General features: G+C 48.6%; 1 protein-coding gene across 1 annotated transcript in view; it reads right to left on the bottom strand.

The window, feature by feature from the left end:
• Nucleotides 1-5,897, bottom strand: part of b3galt4 (UDP-Gal:betaGlcNAc beta 1,3-galactosyltransferase, polypeptide 4) — a 155,205-nt gene extending 149,308 nt beyond the window's left edge. Inside the window, exon 1 of the mRNA XM_041213376.1 lies at nucleotides 5,864-5,897. The gene's annotated coding sequence lies outside the window, so the exon portion shown is untranslated. The remainder of the gene's footprint in view (nucleotides 1-5,863) is intronic.
• Between the last annotated feature and the right edge of the window lie 17,277 nt (nucleotides 5,898-23,174).

Consider the following 23,174-nt stretch of genomic DNA (forward strand, 5'->3'; position numbering starts at 1 on the left):
GGACTAGGTAAATAGTGAGAAACTGTTCCCACTCAAGCATCAAGAGAACTAGAGAGCACAGATTTAAAATAATTGGCAAAAGGAGTAAATGTGATGTGAGGAAAGGCTTTATTCACCCAGAGGGTGGTTGGAGTCTGGAACAAACTTCCTGAAAGGGTGGTGGGGGCAGGTTTGATCAAGGTATTGAAAAGGGAGTTGGATTGCTACCTGAAAAGAGAGAATGTGCAAGATTACAGGGATAAGGCAGGGGAGTGGGACTAGGAATGCTCTTTCAGAGGGCCAGTCCAGATCGATGGGCTGAATGGCCTCCTTCTACACGTTAAAGGTACATGTGGCAGTTCTGTAATTATGGAAATAGGAGGAGACAGTGGTGTGGTGGTAGTGTCACTGGGCTAGTAATCCAGAGGCCCAGGCTATTGTTCTGGGACCATGGGTTCAAATCCCACCACGGCAGCTGGTGGAATTTAAACTCCATTAATAAATGTTTGAATTGATTTAAAAAGTGATGTCCATGTTTCTGATTGTTGTAAAAACCCATCTGGGTTGCTAATGCCCTTTAGGAAAGGAAATCTTCTACCCTTACCCTGTCTGGGCCTACATGTGACTCCAGACCCACAGCAATGTGATTGACTCTGAACTGCTCTCTGAAATTCACACCACACAAATGTCAGGCAATGACCATCTCCACCAAGAGAGAATCCATCCATCGCCCCTTGGTGTTCAATGGCATTACCATCACTGAATCCCCCACTATCAACATCCTGGGGGTTACCATTGACCAGAAACTGAACTGGACCAGCCATATAAATACTGCGGTTACAAGAGCAGGTCAGAGGCTGGGAATTCTGCGGTGAGTAACTCACCTCCTGACTCCCCAAAGTCTGTCCACCATCTACAAGGCACAAGTCAGGAGTGAGATGGAATACTCTCCACTTGCCTGGATGAGTGCAGCTCCCACAACACTCAAGAAGCTCAACACCATCCAGGACAAAGCAGCCACACTTGATTGGCACCTCATCCACAAACATTCACTCCCTCCACCACCGACACACAGTAGCAGCAGTGTGTGTACCATCTACAAGATGCACTGCAGGAATTCACCAAGGCTCCTTCGACAGCACCTTCCAAACACACGACCACTACCATCTAGAAGGATAAGGGCAGCAGATAGAAGGGAACACCACCACCTGGAAGTTCCCCTTCAAGTCACTCACCATCCTGACTTGGAAGTATATCACCATTCCTTCACTGTCACTGGGTCAAAATCCTGGAACTCCCTCCCTAACAGCACTGTGGGTGTACCTACACCACATGGACAAAATCCTGGAACTCCCTCCCTAACAGCACTGTGGGTGTACCTACACCACACGGACAAAATCCTGGAATTCCCTCCCTAACAGCACTGTGGGTGTACCTACACCACATGGACTGCAGCGGCTCAAGAAGGCAGCTCACCATCACCTTCTCAAGGGGTAATTAGGGATGGGCAATAAATGCTGGGCCCAGACATTGACACCCACATCCTCTGAATGAATGAAAAAAACTCCCTCAGTACTGACCCTCTGACAGTGCAGCACTCCCTCAGTACTGACCCTCTGACAGTGCAGCACTCCCTCAGTACTGACCCTCTGACAGTGCAGCACTCCCTCAGTACTGAACCGCTGACAGTGCAGCACTCCCTCAGTACTGATCCTTTGACAGTGCAGTGCTCCCTCAGTACTGACCCTCTGACAGTGCAGCACTCCCTCAGTACTGACCCTCTGACAGTGCAGCACTCCCTCAGTACTGATCCTTTGACAGTGCAGTGCTCCCTCAGTACTGACCGTCTGACAGTGCAGCACTCCCTCAGTACGGACCCTCTGACAGTGCAGCACTCCCTCAGTACTGATCCTTTGACAGTGCAGCACTCCCTCAGTACTGACCCTCAGTCAGTGACCACTCTGTGAATGAAAGATAATAAGGTTTTGATGATAAGTTGGAGTGGGTGAAGTTTGTTACTGAAGTGGCCGTTTGCCAAACCAGCCTGCTAATTGTGCACTGGACTTATCTGTTCCTTCATCACCTCCGGACTTGACTATTCCAACACTCTCCGGGCTGCTTCCCCCTCATCCCACCCCCTGTAGACTGGAGGTCACCCAGAACTCTGCTGCCCATGTCCATCTTCCCCCACACCCGCTGTGCTCGCTGACCTACACTGGCTCCCGGTCAAGCAGTGACTCAATTTTAACATTCTCACCCTGGTTTCCAACTCCCTCCAGGGTCTTACCCCTCCCTCCCTATCTCTGTAACCTCCTCCAGCCCCACCACCCTCCGAGATCTCGGCTCTCCTCTAATTCCGGCCTCTTGAGCATTCCCGGTTTTAATCTCTCCCCCATTGGCGGCCGTGCCTTCAGTTCCCTGGGCCCCGAGCTCTGGAATTCCCTCCCTAATCCCTCTCTGAATCTCTGTCTGCCTCACTCTCCTCACTCAAACTCTTCGTGCAGTTCCCTACGTTCCTGCACCAAACACTTTGGCTCTGCTTCATTACGCTAAAGGGACTCAATAAATATAAGCTGCTGCTGTTTATTCTAGATCCATAAAACCACAAGATGTAGGAGCAGGAGTAGGCCATTCAGCCCATCGACTCTGCTCTGTTATTCACTGAGATCATGGCTGATCTGATAATTCTCAACTCCACTTTCCTGCCTTTTCCCCATAACCCTTGATTCACTGACTGGTTAAAATCTGTCCATCTCAGCCTTGAATATACTTAACAACCCAGTCTCTCCAGCCCTCTGCGGTAAAGAATTCCACAGATTCACTACCCTCTGAGAGAAGAAATTCCTCCTCATTCTGTCTTAAATGGGTGACCCTTTACTCTGAGATTATGCCCTCTGGTCCTAGACTCTTCCACAAGGGGAAACAACCTCTCAACATCTACCCTGTCAAGCCCCCGAAGAATCTTATATGTTTCAATAAGGTCACCTCTCATTCTTTTAAACTCCAATGAGTACAGGCCCAACCTACTCAACCTCTCCTCATAAGAAAATCCCTCCATACCTAGGAACAACATAGAAAACCTTCTCTGGACTGCCTCCAATGCCAGTATATCTTTCCTTAGATAAGGGGACCAAAACTGATCACAGTATTCTAGGATTCTAGTACTACCCTTTTAATATAGGTTTTCCATATCTTGTTGGTAAATTGTTTGAAATGCTCTGTGACATGTCAAGAGTTGTTTGGCAAGAGGTTTTTTGGTTCACTCGCTGGAGCAGGGAGTAATTGTTGCTTTTGCGGACAAGGCGCCTTCTCTCAGACAGTGCAGTTGCACAGACAGTACTGCTTGCTAAAGCAGCAGTAGATCAACAAACCCAGCTAGTACACCAGGTCCTGGGATTGCAAACCAGGAGGGGTATAGAGAGAGTAGATAGGGGAGTCACTGCAGCCACAGGTGTGAGGGAAGATAGAGAACCATAGGGCGCAGATTGACAATGAAATGGAAAAGTGCCAAAAGAAATGAGAGAGGAAACATTTTCAAAGGGTGAGTGGGTAGGATGTGGAATGCACTGTCTGAGAGTGTGGCGGAGACAGGGTCAATCGAGTGTTTAGGATCTGGAATGCACTGCCTGAGAGTGTGGTGGAGACAGGGTCAATCGAGTGGTAAGGGTCTGGAATGCACTGTCTGAGAGTGTGGTGGAGACAGGGTCAATCGAGTGGTTAGGATCTGGAATGCACTGTCTGAGAGTGTGGTGGAGACAGGGTCATTTGAATGGTTAGGATCTGGAATGCACTGTCTGAGAGTGTGGTGCAGACAGGTTCAATCGAGTGGGTAGGATCTGGAATACACTGTCTGAAAATGTGGTGGAGACAGGGTCAATCGAGAGTTTAGGATCAGGAATGCATTGTCTGAGAGTGTGGTGGAGAAAGGGTCAATCGAGTGGTTAGGGTCTGGAATGCACTGTCTGAGAGTGTGGTGGAGACAGGGTCAATCGAGTAGTTAGGATCTGGAATACACTGTCTGACAATGTGTTGGAGACAGGGTCAATCGAGTGGTTAGAATCGGGAATTTACTGTCTGAGAGTGTGGTGGAGACAAGGTCAATCGAGTGGTTAGGATCTGGAATACATCTCTGAGAGTGTGGAGGAGACAGGGTCAATCGAGTGGGTAGGATCTGGAATGCACTGTCTGAAGATGTGGTGGAGTCAGGGTCAATCGAGTGGTTAGGGTCTGGAATGCACTGTCTGAGAGTGTGGTGGAGACAAGGTCAATCGAATGGTTAGGATCTGGAATACACTGTCTGAGATTGTGGCGGGGATAGGGTCAATCGAGTGGTTAGGGTTTGGAATGCACTGTCTGAGAGTGTGGTGGAGACAGGGTCAATCGAGTGGTTAGGTTCTGGAATGCATTGTCTGAGAGTGTGGTGGAGACAGGGTCAATCGAGTGGTAAGGGTCTGGAATGCACTGTCTGAGAGTGTGGTGGAGACAAGGTCAATCGAGTTGTTAGGACATCGAATGCACTGCGTGAGAGTGTGGTGGAGACAGGGTCAATCGAGTGGTTAGGGTCTGGAATGCACTGTCTGAGAGTGTGGTGGAGACAGGGTCAATCGAGTGGTTAGGATCTGCAATGCACTGCGTGAGAGTGTGGTGGAGACAGGGTCAATCGAGTGGTTAGGGTCTGCAATGCACTGCGTGAGAGTGTGGTGGAGACAGGGTCAATCGAGTGGTTAGGGTCTGCAATGCACTGTCTGAGAGTGTGGTGGAGACAGGGTCAATCGAGTGGTTAGGGTCTGGAATGCACTGTCTGAGAGTGTGGTGGAGACAAGGTCAATCGAGTGGATAGGATCTGGAATGCACTGTCTGAGAGTGTGGTGTAGACAGGGTCAATCGAGTGGTTAGGGTCTGGAATGCACTGCCTGAGATTATGGTAGAGACAGTGTCAATCGAGTGGTTAGGATCTGGAATGCACTGTCTGAGAGTGTGGTGTAGACAGGGTCAATCGAGTGGTTAGGGTCTGGAATGCACTGTCTGAGAGTGTAAAGGAGACAGGGTCAATTGAGTGGTTAGGATCTGGAATGCACTGTCTGAGAGTATGGTGGAGACAGGGTCAATCGATTGATTAGGGTCTGGAATGCACTGTCTGAGAGTGTGGTGGAGACAGGGTCAATCGAGTGGTTAGGGTCTGGAAGGCACTGTCTGAGAGTTTCGTGGAGACAGGGTCAATCGAGTGGTTAGGTGACAATCGAGTGGTTAGTGTCTGGAATGCACTGCCTGAGAGTGTGGTTGGGACAGGGTCAGTCGAGTGGTTAGGATCTGGAATACACTGTCCGAGAGTGTGATGGAGACAGTTTCAATCGAGTGGTTAGGATCTGGAATGCACTGCCTGAGAGTGTGGTGGAGACAGGGTCAATCGAGTGGTTAGAAGCTGGAATGCACTGCCTGAGAGTGTGATGGAGACAGTTTCAATCGAGTGGTTAGGATCTGGAATGCACTGTCTGAGAGTGTGGTGGAGACAGGGTCAATCGAGTGGTTAGGATCTGGAATGCACTGTCTGAGAGTGTGGTGGAGACAAGGACAATCGAGTGGTTAGGGTCTGGAATGCGCTGTCTGAGAGTGTTTGGGGGACATCCAGTGCATAGAGACCAACCAGTGTAATGTTGCCCAATGACAACCAGGGGAATATTTCACTCGAATTGGAATAGTTCTGTTTAAGGGAGATGCAGTATGGCAGCAATTCTGAGAAGCTGTGTGCGTAGCAGTATTTCCAAAATGCCATTTAGACATTGAATATCTTGACTGGAACCTAGCAGGGTAATGCCATATCACTTAAAACATCCAATATCCTAAACAATGTTCTGTTGCTTGACACTATCGGAATGCCATGTACCTCCAATGGATCAATACAGCACTTGTACCTGCAATGCAAGATTCCTTTCAACTGGTGTGAACAATGCTGTACCTAGAATGGAATGAGGAAATACAGGCTTCTTACCACATTCAAGCAAGTTATATTGAAAAATATTTTGCAGGAAAAACATAGAAGAACTGCAGAACAATAAAACAGGATTCTTCCCTCAAACCTATGGCTAATGTCATAATTTTCATACCCCACTGAATAGCAAGCTCTCGCAGCTTCAGCATCACAGAAAGTACCAAGACTTACTAGCACTGCCGCACTCTGATTAATTGAGCTAACATCTTGACATTTTCCCTTTTCTCTTTTCACAGAAATGAAGGAGCACGTGATCTTCCAAAAGTGTCTCACAATATTATGCAGCACAATCACTGCCTCATCTAACCACCAGCAGTAACCAAAGTTGATGCAGACAGTGAATTAGAAAAAGGGGAATTGAACAAATCAACTACATGGTAAAGGGGTGGACTGATAAGTTAAATGTTGTTGGTTACATAAGGTCATATATCTCTGGCTGGAATACACTCTCTGAGGGGGAGGTGGAGACAGGGTCAAGGGAGTGGTTAGGGTCTGGAATGCACTGTCTGAGAGTGTGGTGGAGACAGGGTCAATCGAGTGGTAAGGCTCTGGAATACACTGTTTGAGAGTGTGCTGGAGACAGGGTCAATCGAGTGGTTAGGAACTGGAATGCACTACCTGAGAGTGTGGTGGAAACAGGGTCAATTGAGTGGTTAGGGTCTGGAATGCACTGTCTGAGAGTGTGGTGAAGACAGGTTCAGTCAAGTAGATAAGATCTGGAATGCACTGACTGAGAGTGTGGTGGAGACAGGGTCAATCGTTTGTTTAGGATCTGGAATACACTGTCTGAGAGTGTTGCGGGGACAAGGTCAATCGAGTGGTAAGGGTCTGGAATGCACTGTCAGAGAGTGCGGTGGAGACAGGGTCCATCGAGTGGTTAGGATATGGAATGCACTGTCTGAGAGTGTTTGGGATACAGGATCAATCGAATGGTTAGGGTCTGGAATGCATTGTCTGAGAATATGGTGGAGACAGGGTGAATCGAGTTGTTAGGGTCTGGAATGCATTGTCTTAGAGGGTGGTGGAGACAGGGTCAACTGAGTGGTTAGGATCTGAAATACACTCTGAAGGTGTGATGGAGACATGGTCAATCGAATGGTAGGGATCTGGAATGCACTGTCGGAGAGTGTGGTGGAGACAGGGTCAATCAAGTGGTTAGGGGCTGGAATGCTCTGTCCGAGAGTGTGGTGGAGGCAGGGTCAATCGAGTGGTTAGGATCTGGAATGCACTGCCTGAGAGTGTGGTAGAGACAGGGTCAATCGAGTCGTTAGGATCGGGAATGCACTGTCTGAGAGTGTGGTGGAGACAGGGTCAATCGAGTTGTTAGGGTCTGGAATGCACTGTCTTACAGGGTGATGGAGACAGGGTCAACTGAGTGGTTAGAATCTGAAATACACTCTGAAGGTGTGATGGAGACACGGTCAATCGAACGGTAGGGATCTGGAATGCACTCTCTGAGGGTGTGGTAGAGACAGGGTCAATCGAGTTGTTAGGATCGGGAATGCACTGTCTGAGAGTGTGGTGGAGACAGGGTCAATCGAGTGGTCAGGGTCTGGAATGCACTCTCTGAGAGTGTGGTGGAGAGAGGGTCAACCGAGTCGTTAGGATCTGGAATGCACTGTCTGAGAGCGTGGGGGAGACAGGGTCAATCGAGTGGTTAGGATCTGGAATGCACTTTCTGAGAGTGTGGTGGAGAGATGGTCAATCTAGTGGTTAGGATATGGAATGAATTGTCTGAGAGTGTGGTGGAGACAGGGTCAATCGAGTGGTTAGGAAATGAAATCCACTGCCTTAGAGTGTGTTGTAAACAGGATCAATCGAGTGGTTAGGGTCGGGAAAGCACTGTCTGAGACTGTGATGGAGAGAGGTTGAAGTGAGTGGTTAGGGTCTTGAATGCACTGTCTGAGAGTGTGGTGGAGACAGGGTCATTCAAGTGGCTAGAATCTGGAATGCACTGTCTGAGAGTGTGGTGGAGACAGGGTCAACCGAGAGGTTAGTGTCTGGAATGCACTGCCTGAGATTATGGTGGAGATAGGTTCAATCGAGTGGTTAGGAACTGGAAAGCACTACCTGAGAATGTCGTGGAGAGAGGGTAATTCGAGTGGTTAGAATCTGGAATGCACTGTCTGAGAGTGTGGTAGAGACAGGATCAATCGAGTTGTTAGGATCGGGAATGCACTTTCTGAGAGTGTGGTGGAGACAGGGTCAATCGAGTGGTTAGGGTCTGGAATACCCTGTCCGAGAGTGTGGTGGAGACAGGGTCAATCGAGTGGTTAGGATTTAGAATGCACTGCCTGAGAGTGTGATGGAGACAGGGTCAATCGAGTGGTTACTATCTGGAATACAATTTCTGAGATTGTGGTGGAGAAAGGGTCAGTCGAGTGGTTAGGATCTGGAATGCCATGTCTGAGAGTGTGGAGGAGACAGGTTCAAACGAATGATTAGGGTCTGGAATGCACTGTCTGAGAGTGTGGTGGAGACAGGGTCAACCGAGAGGTTAGTGTCTGGAATGCACTGCCTGAGATTATGGTGGAGACAGGGTCAATCGAGTGGTTAGGAACTGGAAAGCACTACCTGAGAATGTCGTGGAGAGAGGGTAATTCGAGTGGTTAGGATCTGGAAAGCACTGTCCGAAAGTGTGGTAGGGAGAAGGTGAATCGAGTAGTTAGGATCTCGAATGCACTGTCTGAGACGGTTGGAGTGAAAGTGTCAATCGAGTGGTTAGGGTCTGGAATGCACTGCCTGAAAGTGTGGTGGAGACAGGGTCAATCGAGTGGTTAGGATCTGGAATGCGCTGTCGGAGAGAGATTGGCGGACAGGATCAATCGAGTGGTTGGGTCTGGAATGCAATGCTTGAGAGTATAGTGGAGATATGGTCAATCGAGCGGTTAGGATCTGGATTGCAGGGACTGAGAGTGTGGTAGAGACAGGGTCAATCGAATGGTTAGGGTCTGGAATGCACTGTCTGAGATTCTGGTGGAGACAGGGTCAATCGAGTGATTAGGATCTGGAATGCAGTGTCTGAGAGTGTGGTGGAGACAGGGTCAATCGAGTGGTTAGGATCTGTTATGCACTGTCTGAGATTGTGCTGGAGACAGGGTCAATCGAGTGGTTAGCATCTGGTATGCACTATCTGAGATTGTGCTGGAGACAGGGTAAATCGAGTGGTAAGCATCTGGAATGCACTGCCTGAGAGTGTGGTAAAGACAGGGTCAATCGAGTCGTTAGGATCGGGAATGCACTGTCTGAGAGTGTGGTGGAGACAGGGTCAATCGAGTGGTCAGGGTCTGGAATGCACTGACTGAGAGTGTGTTGGAAACAAGGTCATCGAGTGGTTAGGGTCTGCAATGCACTGTCTGAGAGTGCGATGGAGATCGGGTCAATCGAGTGGTTAGGATCTGGAAATCGCAGTCTGAGAGTTTGGTGGAGACAGGGTCAATTGAGTTGTTAGTGTCTCGAATGCACTGTCTCAGAGTGTGGAGGAGACAGGTACAATTGGCTGGTTAGGATCTGCAATACATTCTCTGAGGGTGTGATGGAAACAGGGTCAATCGAGTGGTTAGGATCAGGAATGCACTGCCTGAGATTGTGGTACAGCCAGGGTCAATCGAGTGGTTATGGACTGGAATGCATTGTCTGAGAGTGTGGTGGAGACTGGGTCAACCGAGTGGTTAGGATTTAGAATGCACTGCCTGAGAGTGTGGAGGAGACAGGGTGAATCGAGTGGTTAGGGTCTGGAATGCACTGTCTGAGACGATTGGAGTGAAAGTGTCAATCGAGTGGTTAGGATCTGGAATGCGCTGTCTGAGAGATATTGGGGGACAGGATCAATCGAGTGGTTGGGTCTGGAATGAAATTCTTGAGAGTACAGTGGAGATAGGGTCAATCGAGTGCTTAGGGTCTGGAATGCAGTGTTTGAGAATGTGATGGAGACAGTGTCAATCGACTGGTTGGGACATGGAATGCAATGTCTGAGAGTGTGGTGGAGACAGGGTCAATCGAGTAGTTAGGGTCTGGAATGCACTGTCTGAGAGTGTGGAAAAGATAGGGTGAATCGAGTGGTTAGGGTCTGGAATGCACTGCCTGAGACTGTGGTAGAGACAGGGTCAATCGAGTGTTTAGGATCTGGAATGCGCTGTCTGAGAGATATTGGGGGACAGGATCAATCGAGTGGTTGGGTCTGGAATGCAATTCTTGAGAGTATAGAGGAGATAGGGTCAATCGAGCGGTTAGGATCTGGAATGCACTGTCTGAGAGTGTGGTGGACAACAGGGTCAATCAAGTGCTTAGGGACTGGAATGCACTGTTTGAGAGTGTGATGGAGACAGTGTCAATCGACTGGTTGGGACATGGAATGCACTGTCTGAGAGTGTGGTGGAGACAGGGTCATTCGAGTGTTTAGGATCTGGAATGCACTGTCTGAGAGTGTGGTGGAGACAGGGTCAATCAAGTGATTAGGATCTGGAATGCACTGTCTGAGAGTTTGTTGGAAACAGGGTCAATCGAGTGATTAGGATCTGGAATGCACTGTCTGAGAGTTTGTTGGAAACAGGGTCAATCGAGTGGTTTGCGTCCGGATTGCACTGTCCGAGAGTGTGGTGTAGACAGGGTCAATCGAGTGGTTAGGGTCTGGAATGAACTGACTGAGAGTGTGGTGGAGACAGGGGCAATCCAGTGGTTAGTGTCTCGAACGCATTGTCTGAGGGTGCGGTGGAGACAGGGTCAAACGAGTGGTTAGGGTTTGGAATGCGCTGTCTGAGAAAGTAGAAGAGACAGGGTGAATCGAGTGGTTAGGGTCTGGAATGCACTGTCTGAGACGGTTGGAGTGAAAGTGTCAATCGACTGGTTAGGGTCTGGAATGCACTGCCTGAGAGTGTGGTGGAGACAGGGTCAATCGAGTGGTTAGGATCTGGAATGCGCTGTCGGAGAGATATTGGAGGACAGGATCAATCGAGTGGTTGGGTCTGGAAAGCAATGCTTGAGAGTATAGTGGAGTTAGGGTCAATCGAGTGGTTAGGATCTGGAATGCACTGTCTGAGGGTGTGGTGGAGACAGGGTCAATCGAATGCTTAGGGTCTGGAATGCACTGTTTGAGAGTGTGATGGAGACAGTGTCAATCGACTGGTTGGGACATGGAATGCACCGTCTGAGAGTGTGGTGGAGACAGGGTCATTCGAGTGTTTAGGATCTGGAATGCACTGTCTGAGAGTTTGTTGGAAACAGGGTCAATCGAGTGGTTTGCGTCTGGATTGCACTGTCTGAGAGTGTGGTGTAGACAGGGTCAATCGAGTGGTTAGGGTCTGGAATGCACTGTATGAGATTGTGTAGGAAACAGGGTCAATCGAGTGGTTAGGGTCTGGAATGCAGTGCCTGAGATTGTGGTAGAGACAGGGTCAATCGAGTGGTTAGGGTCTGGAATGCATTGTCTGAGAGTGTGATGGAGACAGGGTCAATCGTCTGGTTAGGGTCTAGTATATTCTGTCTGAGATTGTGTTGGAAACAGAGTCAATCAAGTGGTTAGGCTCTGGATTGCACTGCCTGAGAGTGTGGTAGAGACAGGGTCAATCGAGTGGTTAGGGTCTCGAACGCACTGTCTGAGAGTGTGTGGGAGATAGGGTCAATCGAGTGGTTAGAATCAGGAATGCACTGTATGAGAGTGTGGTGGAGACAGGGTCAATCGAGTGGTTAGGATCTAGAATTCACTGTCTGAGAGTGTGGTGGAGGCAGGGTCAATCGAGTGGTTAGGATCTGGAATGCACTGTCTAAGATTGTGTTGGAAACAGGGTCAATCGAGTGGTTTGCGTCTGGATTGCACTGTCGGAGAGTGTGGTGTAGACAGGGTCAATCGAGTGGTTATGGTCTGGAATGCACTGTCTGAGATTGTGTTGGAAACAGGGTCAATCGAGTGCTTAGAGTCTGGAATGCAGTGCGTGAGATTGTGGTAGAGACAGGGTCAATCGAATTGTTAGGGTCTGGAATGCACTGTCTGAGAGTGTGATGGAGACAGGGTCAATCGTGTGGTTAGGGTCTTGAATATTCTGTCTGAGATTGTGTTGGAAACAGAGTCAATCAAGTGGTTTGCGTCTGGAATGCACTGTCTGAGAGTGTGGTGTAGACAAGGTCAATCGAGTGGTTAGAATCAGGAATGCACTGTCAGATAGTGTGGAGGAGACAGGGTCAATCGAGTGGTTAGGGTCTGGAATGCACTGTCTGAGAGTATGGTGGAGACAGGGTCAATCGAGTGGTTAGGATCTAGAATTCACTGCCTGAGACTGTGGTGGAGACAGGGTCAATCGAGTGGTTAGGATCTGGAATGCACTGTCTGAGAGTGTTGGAGTGAAAGTGTCAACTGAGTGGTTAGGGTCTGGAATGTACTGCCTGATAGTGTGGAGGAGACAGGGTCAATCGAGCGGTTAGGGTGTGGAATGCACTGTCTGAGAGTATGGTGGAGACAGGGTCAATCGAGTGGTTAGGATCTATAATTCACTGCCTAAGATTGTGGTGGAGACAGGGTCAATCGAGTGGTTAGGATCTGGAATGTGCTGTCTGAGAGTATTGTGGAGACAGGGTCAATCAAGTGTTTAGGATCTGGAATGCACTGTCTGAGAGTTTGTTGGAAACAGGGTCAATCGACTGGTTAGCATCTGGATTGCACTGTCTGAGAGTGTGGTGTAGACAGGATCAATCGAGTGGTTAGGATCTGGAATGCACTATCTGAGACTGTTGGAGTGAAAGTGTCAATCGAGTGGTTAAGATCTGGAATGCGCTGTCTGAGAGAGATTGGGGGACGGATCAATCGAGTGGTTGGGTCTGGAATGATATGCTTGAGAGTATATTGGAGATAGGGTCAATCGAGCGGTTAGGATCTGGAATGCACTGTCAGAGAGTTTGGTGGACATAAGGACAATTGAGTGCTTAGGATCTGGAATGCATTATCTGAGAGTGTGGTGGAGATAGGGACAATCGAGTGGTTAGGATCTGGAATGCGCTTTCAAAGATTGTGTTGGAAACAGGGTCAATTGAGTGGTTTGCGTCTGGAATGCACTGTCTGAGAGTGTGGTGTAGACAGGGTCAATCGAGTTGTTAGGGTCTGGAATGTACTGTCTGAGATTGTGTTGGAAACAGGGTCAATAGAGTGGTTAGGGTCTGGAATGCAGTGCCTGAGATTCTGGTAGAGACAGGGTCAATCGATTTGTTAGGGTCTGGAATGCACTGTCTGAGAGTGTGATGGAGACAGGGTCAATCGTGTGATTAGGGACTAGAATATTCTGACTGAGATTGTGTTGGAAACACAGTCAATCAAGTGGTTAGGCTCTGGATTGCACTGCGTGAAAGTGTGGTAGAGCAGGGTCAATCGAGTGGTTAGGGTCTCGAACGCACTGTCTGAGAGTGTGTGGGAGATAGGGTCAATCGAGTGGTGAGAATCAGGAATGCACTGTATGAGAGTGTGGTGGAGAGAGGGTCAATCGAGTGGTTAGGATCTAGAATTCACTGTCTGAGAGTGTGGTGGAGGCAGGGTCAATCGAGTGGTTAGGATCTGGAATGCACTTTCTGAGAGTGTGGTGGAGACAGGGTCAATCGAGTGGTTAGGATCTGGAATGCACTGTCTAAGATTGTGTTGGAAACAGGGTCAATCAAGAGGTTTGCGTCTGGATTGCACTGTCTGAGAGTGTAGTGTAGACAGGGTCAATCGAGTGGTTAGGGTCTGGAATGCACTGTCTGAGATTGTGTTGGAAACAGGGTCAATCGAGTGGTTAGGGTCTGGAATGCAGTGTTTGAGAGTGTGATGGAGACAGGGTCAATCGACTGGTTGGGACATGGAATGCAGTGTCTGAGAGTGTGGTGGAGACAGGGTCAATCGAGTGGTTAGGACCTGGAATGCACTGTCTGAGAGTTTGTTGGAAAGATGGTCAATCGAGTGGTTTGCGTCTGGATTGCACTGTCTGAGAGTGTGGTGTAGACAGGTTCAATCGAGTGGTTAGGGTCTGGAATGCACTGTATGAGATTGTGTTGGAAACAGGGTCAATCGAGTGGTTAGGGTCTGGAATGCAGTGCCTGAGATTGTGGTAGAGACAGGGTCAATCGAATTGTTACGGTCTGGAATGCACTGTCAGAGAGTGTGATGGAGACAGGGTCAATCGTCTGGTTAGGGTCTAGAATATTCTGTCTGATATTGTGTTGGAAACAGAGTCAATCAAGTGGTTAGGCTCTGGATTGCACTGCCTGAGAGTGTGGTAGAGACAGGGTCAATCGAGTGGTTAGGGTCTGGAAAGCACTGTCTGAGCGTGTGTGGGAGATAGGGTCAATCGAGTGGTTAGAATCAGGAATGCACTGTATGAGAGTGGGGTGGAGACAGGGTCAATCGAGTGGTTAGGATCTGGAATTCACTGCCTGAGACTGTGAGGGAGACAGGGTCAATTGTGTGGTTAGTGTCTAGAATATTCTGTCTGAGATTGTGTTGGAAACATAGTCAATCAAGTGGTTTGCGTCTGGAATGCACTGTCTGAGAGTGTGGTGTAGACAGGGTCAATAGAGTGGTTAGAATCAGGAATGCACTGTCTGATAGTGTGGAGGAGACAGGGTCAATCGAGTGGTTAGGATCTAGAATTCACTGCCTGAGACTGTGGTGGAGACAGGGTCAATCGAGTGGTTAGGACCTGGAATGCACTGTCTGAGAGTTTGTTGGAAACATGGTCAATCGAGTGGTTTGCGTCTGGATTGCACTGTCTGAGAGTGTGGTGTAGACAGGTTCAATCGAGTGGTTAGGGTCTGGAATGCACTGTATGAGATTGTGTTGGAAACAGGGTCAATCGAGTGGTTAGGGTCTGGAATGCAGTGCCTGAGATTGTGGTAGAGACAGGGTCAATCGAATTGTTACGGTCTGGAATGCACTGTCAGAGAGTGTGATGGAGACAGGGTCAATCGTCCGGTTAGGGTCTAGAATATTCTGTCTGATATTGTGTTGGAAACAGAGTCAATCAAGTGGTTAGGCTCTGGATTGCACTGCCTGAGAGTGTGGTAGAGACAGGGTCAATCGAGTGGTTAGGGTCTGGAAAGCACTGTATGAGAGTGGGGTGGAGACAGGGTCAATCGAGTGGTTAGGATCTGGAATTCACTGCCTGAGACTGTGAGGGAGACAGGGTCAATTGTGTGGTTAGTGTCTAGAATATTCTGTCTGAGATTGTGCTGGAAACATAGTCAATCAAGTGGTTTGCGTCTGGAATGCACTGTCTGAGAGTGTGGTGTAGACAGGGTCAATAGAGTGGTTAGAATCAGGAATGCACTGTCTGATAGTGTGGAGGAGACAGGGTCAATCGAGTGGTTAGGATCTAGAATTCACTGCCTGAGACTGTGGTGGAGACAGGGTCAATCGAGTGGTTAGGATCTGGAATGCACTGCCTGAGACTGTTGGAGTGAAAGTGTCAATTGAGTGGTTAGGGTCGGGAATGTACTGTCTGAGATTATGGTGGAGACAGGGTTAATCGAGTGGTTAGAATCAGGAATGCACGGTCTGATAGTGTGGAGGAGACAGGGTCAATCGAGTGGTTAGGGTCTGGAGTGCACTGTATGAGAGTGTGATGGAGACAGGGTCAATCGAGTGGTTAGGATCAAGAATTCACTACCTGAGACTGTGGTGGAGACAGGGTCAATTGAGTGGTTAGGATCTGGAATGCACTGTCTGAGAGTGTTGGAGTGAAAGAGTCCATTGAGTGGTTAGGGTCTGGAATGCACTGTCTGAGAGTGTGATGGAGACAGTGTCAATCGACTGGTTGGGACATGGAATGCACTGTCCGAGTGTGTGGTGGAGACGGTCATTCGAGTGTTTAGGATCTGGAATGCACTGTCTGAGAGTTTGTTGGAAACAGGGTCAATCGAGTGGGCTGCGTCTGGATTGCACTCTCTGAGAGTGTGGTGGAGACAGGGTCAATCGAATTGTTAGGGTCTGGAATGCACTGTCTGAGAATGTGGTGGAGACAGGGTCAATCGTGTTGTTAGGGTCTAGAATATTCTGTCTGAGGTTGTGTTGGAAACAGAGTCAATCAAGTGGTTAGGATCTGGATTGCAATGCCTGAGAGTGTGGTAGAGACACGGTCAAACCAGCTGTTAGGGTCTGGAATGCACCGCCTGAGAGTGTGGTGGAAACAGGGTCAATAGAGTGGTTAGGATCTGGAATGCACTGGCTGAGATTGTGGTGAGGACAGGGTCAATCGAGTGTTTAGGATCTGGAATGAACTGACTGAGAGTGTAGTGGAGACAGGGGCAATCGAGTGGTTAGTGTCTCGAACGCATTGTCTGAGAGTGCGGTGGAGACAGGGTCAATCGAGTGGTTTGGGTCTGGAATGCACTGTCTGAGAGTGTGGTGGAGACAGGGTCAATCGAATGATTAGGATCTGGAATGCACTGTCTGAGAGTTTGTTGGAAACAAGGTCAATCGAGTGGTTTGCGTCTGGAATGCACTGTCTGAGAGTGTGGTGTATACAGGGTCAATCGAGTGGTTAGGGTCTGGAATGCACTGTCTGAGATTGTGTTGGAAACAGGGTCAATCGAGTGGTTTGCATCTGGAATGCACTGTCTGAGAGTGTGGTGTAGACAGGGTCAATCGAGTGGTTAGAATCAGGAATGCACTGTCTGATAGTGTGGTGGAGACAGGGTGAATCGAGTGGTTAGGATCTGGAATGCACTGCCTGAGACTGTTGGAGTGAAAGTGTCAATTGAGCGGTTAGGGTCTGGAATGTACTGCCTGAGAGTGTGCTGGAGACAGGGACAATCGAGTGGTTAGGATCTGGAATGCACTGTCTGATAGTGTGGAGGAGACAGGGTCAATCGAGTGCTTAGGGTCTGGAATGCACTGTCTGAGAGTATGGTGGAGACAGGGTCAATCGAGTGGTTAGTATCTGGAATGCACTGTCTGAGAGTGTGGTGGAGATAGGGTGAATCGAGTGGTTAGGATCTGGAATGCACTTTCTGAGAGTGTGTTGGAAACAGGGTCAATTGAGTGGTTTGCGTCTGGTTTGCACTTTCTGAGAGTGTGGTGTAGACAGGGTCAATCGAGTGGTTAGGGTCTGGAATGTACTGTCTGAGATTGTGTTGGAAACAGGGTTAATTGAGTGGTTAGGGTCTGGAATGCAGTGTCTGAGATTTTGGTAGAGACAGGGTCAATCGAGTGGTTAGGGTCTCGAAAGCACTGTCTGAGAGTGTGTGGGAGATAGGTTCAATCGAGTGGTTAGAATCAGGAATGCATTGTATGAGAGTGTGGTGGAGACAGGGTCAATCGAGTCGTTAGGATCTGGAATTCACTGTCTGAGACTGTGATGGAGACAGGGTCAATCGTGTGGTTAGTGTCTAGAATATTCTGTCTGAGATTGTGTTGGAAACAGAGTCAATCAAGTGGTTTGCATCTGGAATGCACTGTCTGAGAGTGTGGTGTAGACAGGGTGAATCGAGTGGTTAGAATCAGGAATGCACTGTCTGATAGTGTGGAGGAGACAGGGTCAATCGAGTGGTTACGATCTAGAATTCACTGCCTGAGACTGTGGTGGAGACAGGGTCAATCGAGTGGTTAGGATCTGGGATGCACTGCCTGAGACTGTTGAAGTGAAAGTGTCAATTGAGCGGTTAGGGTCTGGAATGTACTGCCTGAGAGTGTTCTGGAGACAGTATCAATCGAGTGGTTAGGATCTGGAATGCACTGTCTGATAGTTTGGAGGAGACAGGGTCAATCGAGTGCTTAGGGTCTGGAATGCACTGTCTGAGAGTATGGTGGAGACAGGGTCAATCGAGTGGTTAGGATCTATAATTCACTGCCTAAGATTGTGGTGGAGACAGGGTCAATCGAGTGGTTAGGATCTGGAATGTGCTGTCTGAGAGTATTGTGGAGAAAGGGTCAATCAAGTGTTTAGGATCTGGAATGCACTGTCTGAGAGTTTGTTGGAAACAGGGTCAATCGAGTGGTTAGCGTCTGGATTGCATTGTCTGAGAGTGTGGTGTAGACAGGGTCAATCGAGTGGTTAGGATCTGGAATGCACTATCTGAGACTGTTGGAGTGAAAGTGTCAATCGCGTGGTTAGGATCTGGAATGCGCTGTCTGAGAGAGATTGGGGGACAGGATCAATCGAGTGGTTGGGTCTAGAATGCTATGCTTGAGAGTATATTGGAGATAGGGTCAATCGAGCAGTTAGGATCTGGAGCGCTTAGGATCTGGAATGCATTGTCTTAGAGTGTGGTGGAGACAGGGTCAATCGAGTGGTTAGTATCTGGAATGCACTGTTTGAGAGTGTGGTGGAGATAGGGTGAATCGAGTGGTTAGGATCTGGAATGCACTGCCTGAGACTGTTGGAGTGAAAGTGTCAATTGAGCGGTTAGGGTCTGGAATGTACTGCCTGAGAGTGTTCTGGAGACAGGGTCAATCGAGTGGTTAGGATCTGGAATGCACTGTCTGATAGTTTGGAGGAGACAAGGTCAATCGAGTGCTTAGGGTCTGGAATGCACTGTCTGAGAGTATGGTGGAGACAGGGTCAATCGAGTGGTTAGGATCTATAATTCACTGCCTAAGATTGTGGTGGAGACAGGGTCAATCGAGTGGTTAGGATCTGGAATGTGCTGTCTCAGAGTATTGTGGAGAAAGGGTCAATCAAGTGTTTAGGATCTGGAATGCACTGTCTGAGAGTTTGTTGGAAACAGGGTCAATCTAGTGGTTAGCGTCTGGATTGCATTGTCTGAGAGTGTGGTGTAGACAGGGTCAATCGAGTGGTTAGGTTCTGGAATGCGCTGTCTGAGAGAGATTGGGGGACAGGATCAATCGAGTGGTTGGGTCTGGAATGCTATGCTTGAGAGTATATTGGAGATAGGGTCAATCGAGCAGTTAGGATCTGGAGCGCTTAGGATCTGGAATGCATTGTCTGAGAGTGTGGTGGAGACAGGGTCAATCGAGTGGTTAGTATCTGGAATGCACTGTCTGAGAGTGTGGTGGAGATAGGGTGAATTGAGTGGTTAGGATCTGGAATGCACTTTCTGAGAGTGTGTTGGAAACAGGGTCAATTGAGTGGTTTGCATTTGGTTTTCACTGTCTGAGAGTGTAATGTAGACAGGGTCAATCGAGTGGTTAGGGTCTGGAATGTACTGTCTGAGATTGTGCTGGAAACAGGGTCAATTGAGTGGTTAGGGTCTGGAATGCAGTGTCTGAGATTTTGGTAGAGACAGGGTCAATCGAATTGTTAGGTTCTGGAATGCACTGTCTGAGAGTGTGATGGAGAAAGGGTCAATCGAGTGGTTAGGACCTGGAATGCACACTCTGAGGGTGTGGTAAAGACAGGGTCAATCGAGTCGTTAGGATCGGGAATGCACTGTCTGAGAGTGTAGTGGAGACAGGGTCAATCGAGTGGTCAGGGTCTGGAATGCACTGACTGAGAGTGTGATGGAGATCGGGTCAATCGAGTGGTTAGAATCAGGAATGCATTGTATGAGAGTGTGGTGGAGACAGGGTCAATCGATTGGTTAGGATCTGGAATTCACTGTCTGAGACTGTGATGGAGACAGGGTCAATCGTGTGGTTAGTGTCTAGAATATTCTGTCTGAGATTGTGTTGGAAACAGAGTCAATCAAGTGGTTTGCATCTGGAATGCACTGTCTGAGAGTGTGGTGTAGACAGGGTCAATCGAGTGGTTAGAATCAGGAATGCACTGTCTGATAGTGTGGAGGAGACAGGGTCAATCGAGTGGTTACGATCTAGAATTCACTGCCTGAGACTGTGGTGGAGACAGGGTCAATCGAGTGGTTAGGATCTGGAATGCACTGCCTGAGACTGTTGGAGTGAAAGTGTCAATTGAGTGGTTAGGGTCTGGAATGTACTGCCTGAGAGTGTTCTGGAGACAGGGTCAATCGAGTGCTTAGGATCTGGAATGCACTGTCTGATAGTTTGGAGGAGACAAGGTCAATCGAGTGCTTAGGGTCTGGAATGCACTGTCTGAGAGTATGGTGGAGACAGGGTCAATCGAGTGGTTAGGATCTATAATTCACTGCCTAAGATTGTGGTGGAGACAGGGTCAATCGAGTGGTTAGGGTCTGGAATGTGCTGTCTGAGAGTATTGTGGAGAAAGGGTCAATCAAGTGTTTAGGATCTGGAATGCACTGTCTGAGAGTTTGTTGGAAACAGGGTCAATCGAGTGGTTAGCGTCTGGATTGCATTGTCTGAGAGTGTGGCGTAGACAGGGTCAATCGAGTGGTTAGGATCTGGAATGCACTATCTGAGACTGTTGGAGTGAAAGTATCAATCGCGTGGTTAGGATCTGGAATGCGCTGTCTGAGAGAGATTGGGGGACAGGATCAATCGAGTGGTTGGGTCTAGAATGCTATGCTTGAGAGTATATTGGAGATAGGGTCAATCAAGCAGTTAGGATCTGGAGCGCTTAGGATCTGGAATGCATTGTCTGAGAGTGTGGTGGAGACAGGGTCAATCGAGTGGTTAGTATCTGGAATGCACTGTCTGAGAGTGTGGTGGAGACAGGGTCAATCGAGTGGTTAGGATCTGGAATACACTGCCTGAGACTGTTGGAGTGAAAGTGTCAATTGAGCGGTTAGGGTCTGGAATGTACTGCCTGAGAGTGTTCTGGAGACAGGGTCAATCGAGTGGTTAGGATCTGGAATGCACTGTCTGATAGTTTGGAGGAGACAGGGTCAATCGAGTGCTTAGGGTCTGGAATGCACTGTCTGAGAGTATGGTGGAGACAGGGTCAATCGAGTGGTTAGGATCTATAATTCACTGCCTAAGATTGTGGTGGAGACAGGGTCAATCGAGTGGTTAGGATCTGGAATGTGCTGTCTGAGAGTATTGTGGAGAAAGGGTCAATCAAGTGTTTAGGATCTGGAATGCACTGTCTGAGAGTTTGTTGGAAACAGGGTCAATCTAGTGGTTAGCGTCTGGATTGCATTGTCTGAGAGTGTGGTGTAGACAGGGTCAATCGAGTGGTTAGGTTCTGGAATGCGCTGTCTGAGAGAGATTGGGGGACAGGATCAATCGAGTGGTTGGGTCTGGAATGCTATGCTTGAGAGTATATTGGAGATAGGGTCAATCGAGCAGTTAGGATCTGGAGCGCTTAGGATCTGGAATGCATTGTCTGAGAGTGTGGTGGAGACAGGGTCAATCGAGTGGTTAGTATCTGGAATGCACTGTCTGAGAGTGTGGTGGAGATAGGGTGAATCGAGTGGTTAGGATCTGGAATGCACTTTCTGAGAGTGTGTTGGAAACAGGGTCAATTGAGTGGTTTGCGTCTGGTTTTCACTGTCTGAGAGTGTGATGTAGACAGCGTCAATCGAGTGGTTAGGATCTGGAATGTACTGTCTGAGATTGTGTTGGAAACAGGGTCAATTGAGTGGTTAGGGTCTGGAATGCAGTGTCTGAGATTTTGGTAGAGACAGGGTCAATCGAATTGTTAGGTTCTGGAATGCACTGTCTGAGAGTGTGATGGAGAAAGGGTCAATCGAGTGGTTAGGACCTGGAATGCACACTCTGAGGGTGTGGTAAAGACAGGGTCAATCGAGTCGTTAGGATCGGGAATGCACTGTCTGAGAGTGTGGTGGAGACAGGGTCAATCGAGTGGTCAGGGTCTGGAATGCACTGACTGAGAGTGCGATGGAGATCGGGTCAATCGAGTGGTTAGAATCAGGAATGCATTGTATGAGAGTGTGGTGGAGACAGGGTCAATCGATTGGTTAGGATCTGGAATTCACTGTCTGAGACTGTGATGGAGACAGGGTCAATCGTGTGGTTAGTGTCTAGAATATTCTGTCTGAGATTGTGTTGGAAACAGAGTCAATCAAGTGGTTTGCATCTGGAATGCACTGTCTGAGAGTGTGGTGTAGAAAGGGTCAATCGAGTGGTTAGAATCAGGAATGCACTGTCTGATAGTGTGGAGGAGACAGGGTCAATCGAGTGGTTACGATCTAGAATTCACTGCCTAAGACTGTGGTGGAGACAGGGTCAATCGAGTGGTTAGGATCTGGAATGCACTGCCTGAGACTGTTGGAGTGAAAGTGTCAATTGAGTGGTTAGGGTCTGGAATGTACTGCCTGAGAGTGTACTGGAGACAGGGTCAATCGAGTGCTTAGGATCTGGAATGCACTGTCTGATAGTTTGGAGGAGACAAGGTCAATCGAGTGGTTAGTATCTGGAATGCACTGTCTGAGAGTATGGTGGAGACAGGGTCAATCGAGTGGTTAGGATCTATAATTCACTGCCTAAGATTGTGGTGGAGACAGGGTCAATCGAGTGGTTAGGATCTGGAATGTGCTGTCTGAGAGTATTGTGGAGAAAGGGTCAATCAAGTGTTTAGGATCTGGAATGCACTGTCTGAGAGTTTGTTGGAAACAGGGTCAATCGAGTGGTTAGCGTCTGGATTGCATTGTCTGAGAGTGTGGCGTAGACAGGGTCAATCGAGTGGTTAGGATCTGGAATGCACTATCTGAGACTGTTGGAGTGAAAGTATCAATCGAGTGGTTAGGATCTGGAATGCGCTGTCTGAGAGAGATTGGGGGACAGGATCAATCGAGTGGTTGGGTCTGGAATGCTATGCTTGAGAGTATATTGGAGATAGGGTCAATCGAGCAGTTAGGATCTGGAGCGCTTAGGATCTGGAATGCATTGTCTGAGAGTGTGGTGGAGACAGGATCAATCGAGTGGTTAGTATCTGGAATGCACTGTCTGAGAGTGTGGTGGAGATAGGGTAAATCGAGTGGTTAGGATCTGGAATGCACTGCCTGAGACTGTTGGAGTGAAAGTGTCAATTGAGCGGTTAGGGTCTGGAATGTACTGCCTGAGAGTGTTCTGGAGACAGGGTCAATCGAGTGGTTAGGATCTGGAATGCACTGTCTGATAGTTTGGAGGAGACAGGGTCAATCGAGTGCTTAGGGTCTGGAATGCACTGTCTGAGAGTATGGTGGAGACAGGGTCAATCGAGTGGTTAGGATCTAGAATTCACTGCCTGAGACTGTGGTGGAGACAGGGTCAATCGAGTGGTTAGTGTCTCGAACGCATTGTCTGAGAGTGTGGAGGAGACAGGGTGAATCGAGTGGTTAGGGTCTGGAATGCACTGTCTGAGAGTGTAGAATAGACACGGTGAATCGAGTGGTTAGGGTCTGGAATGCACTGTCTGAGACGGTTGGAGTGAAAGTGTCAATCGAGTGGTTAGGGTCTGGAATGCACTGTCTGAGA

This window comes from Carcharodon carcharias, chromosome 19, assembly GCF_017639515.1.
Source record: "Carcharodon carcharias isolate sCarCar2 chromosome 19, sCarCar2.pri, whole genome shotgun sequence".
Taxonomy (NCBI): Eukaryota; Metazoa; Chordata; class Chondrichthyes; order Lamniformes; family Lamnidae; genus Carcharodon; species Carcharodon carcharias.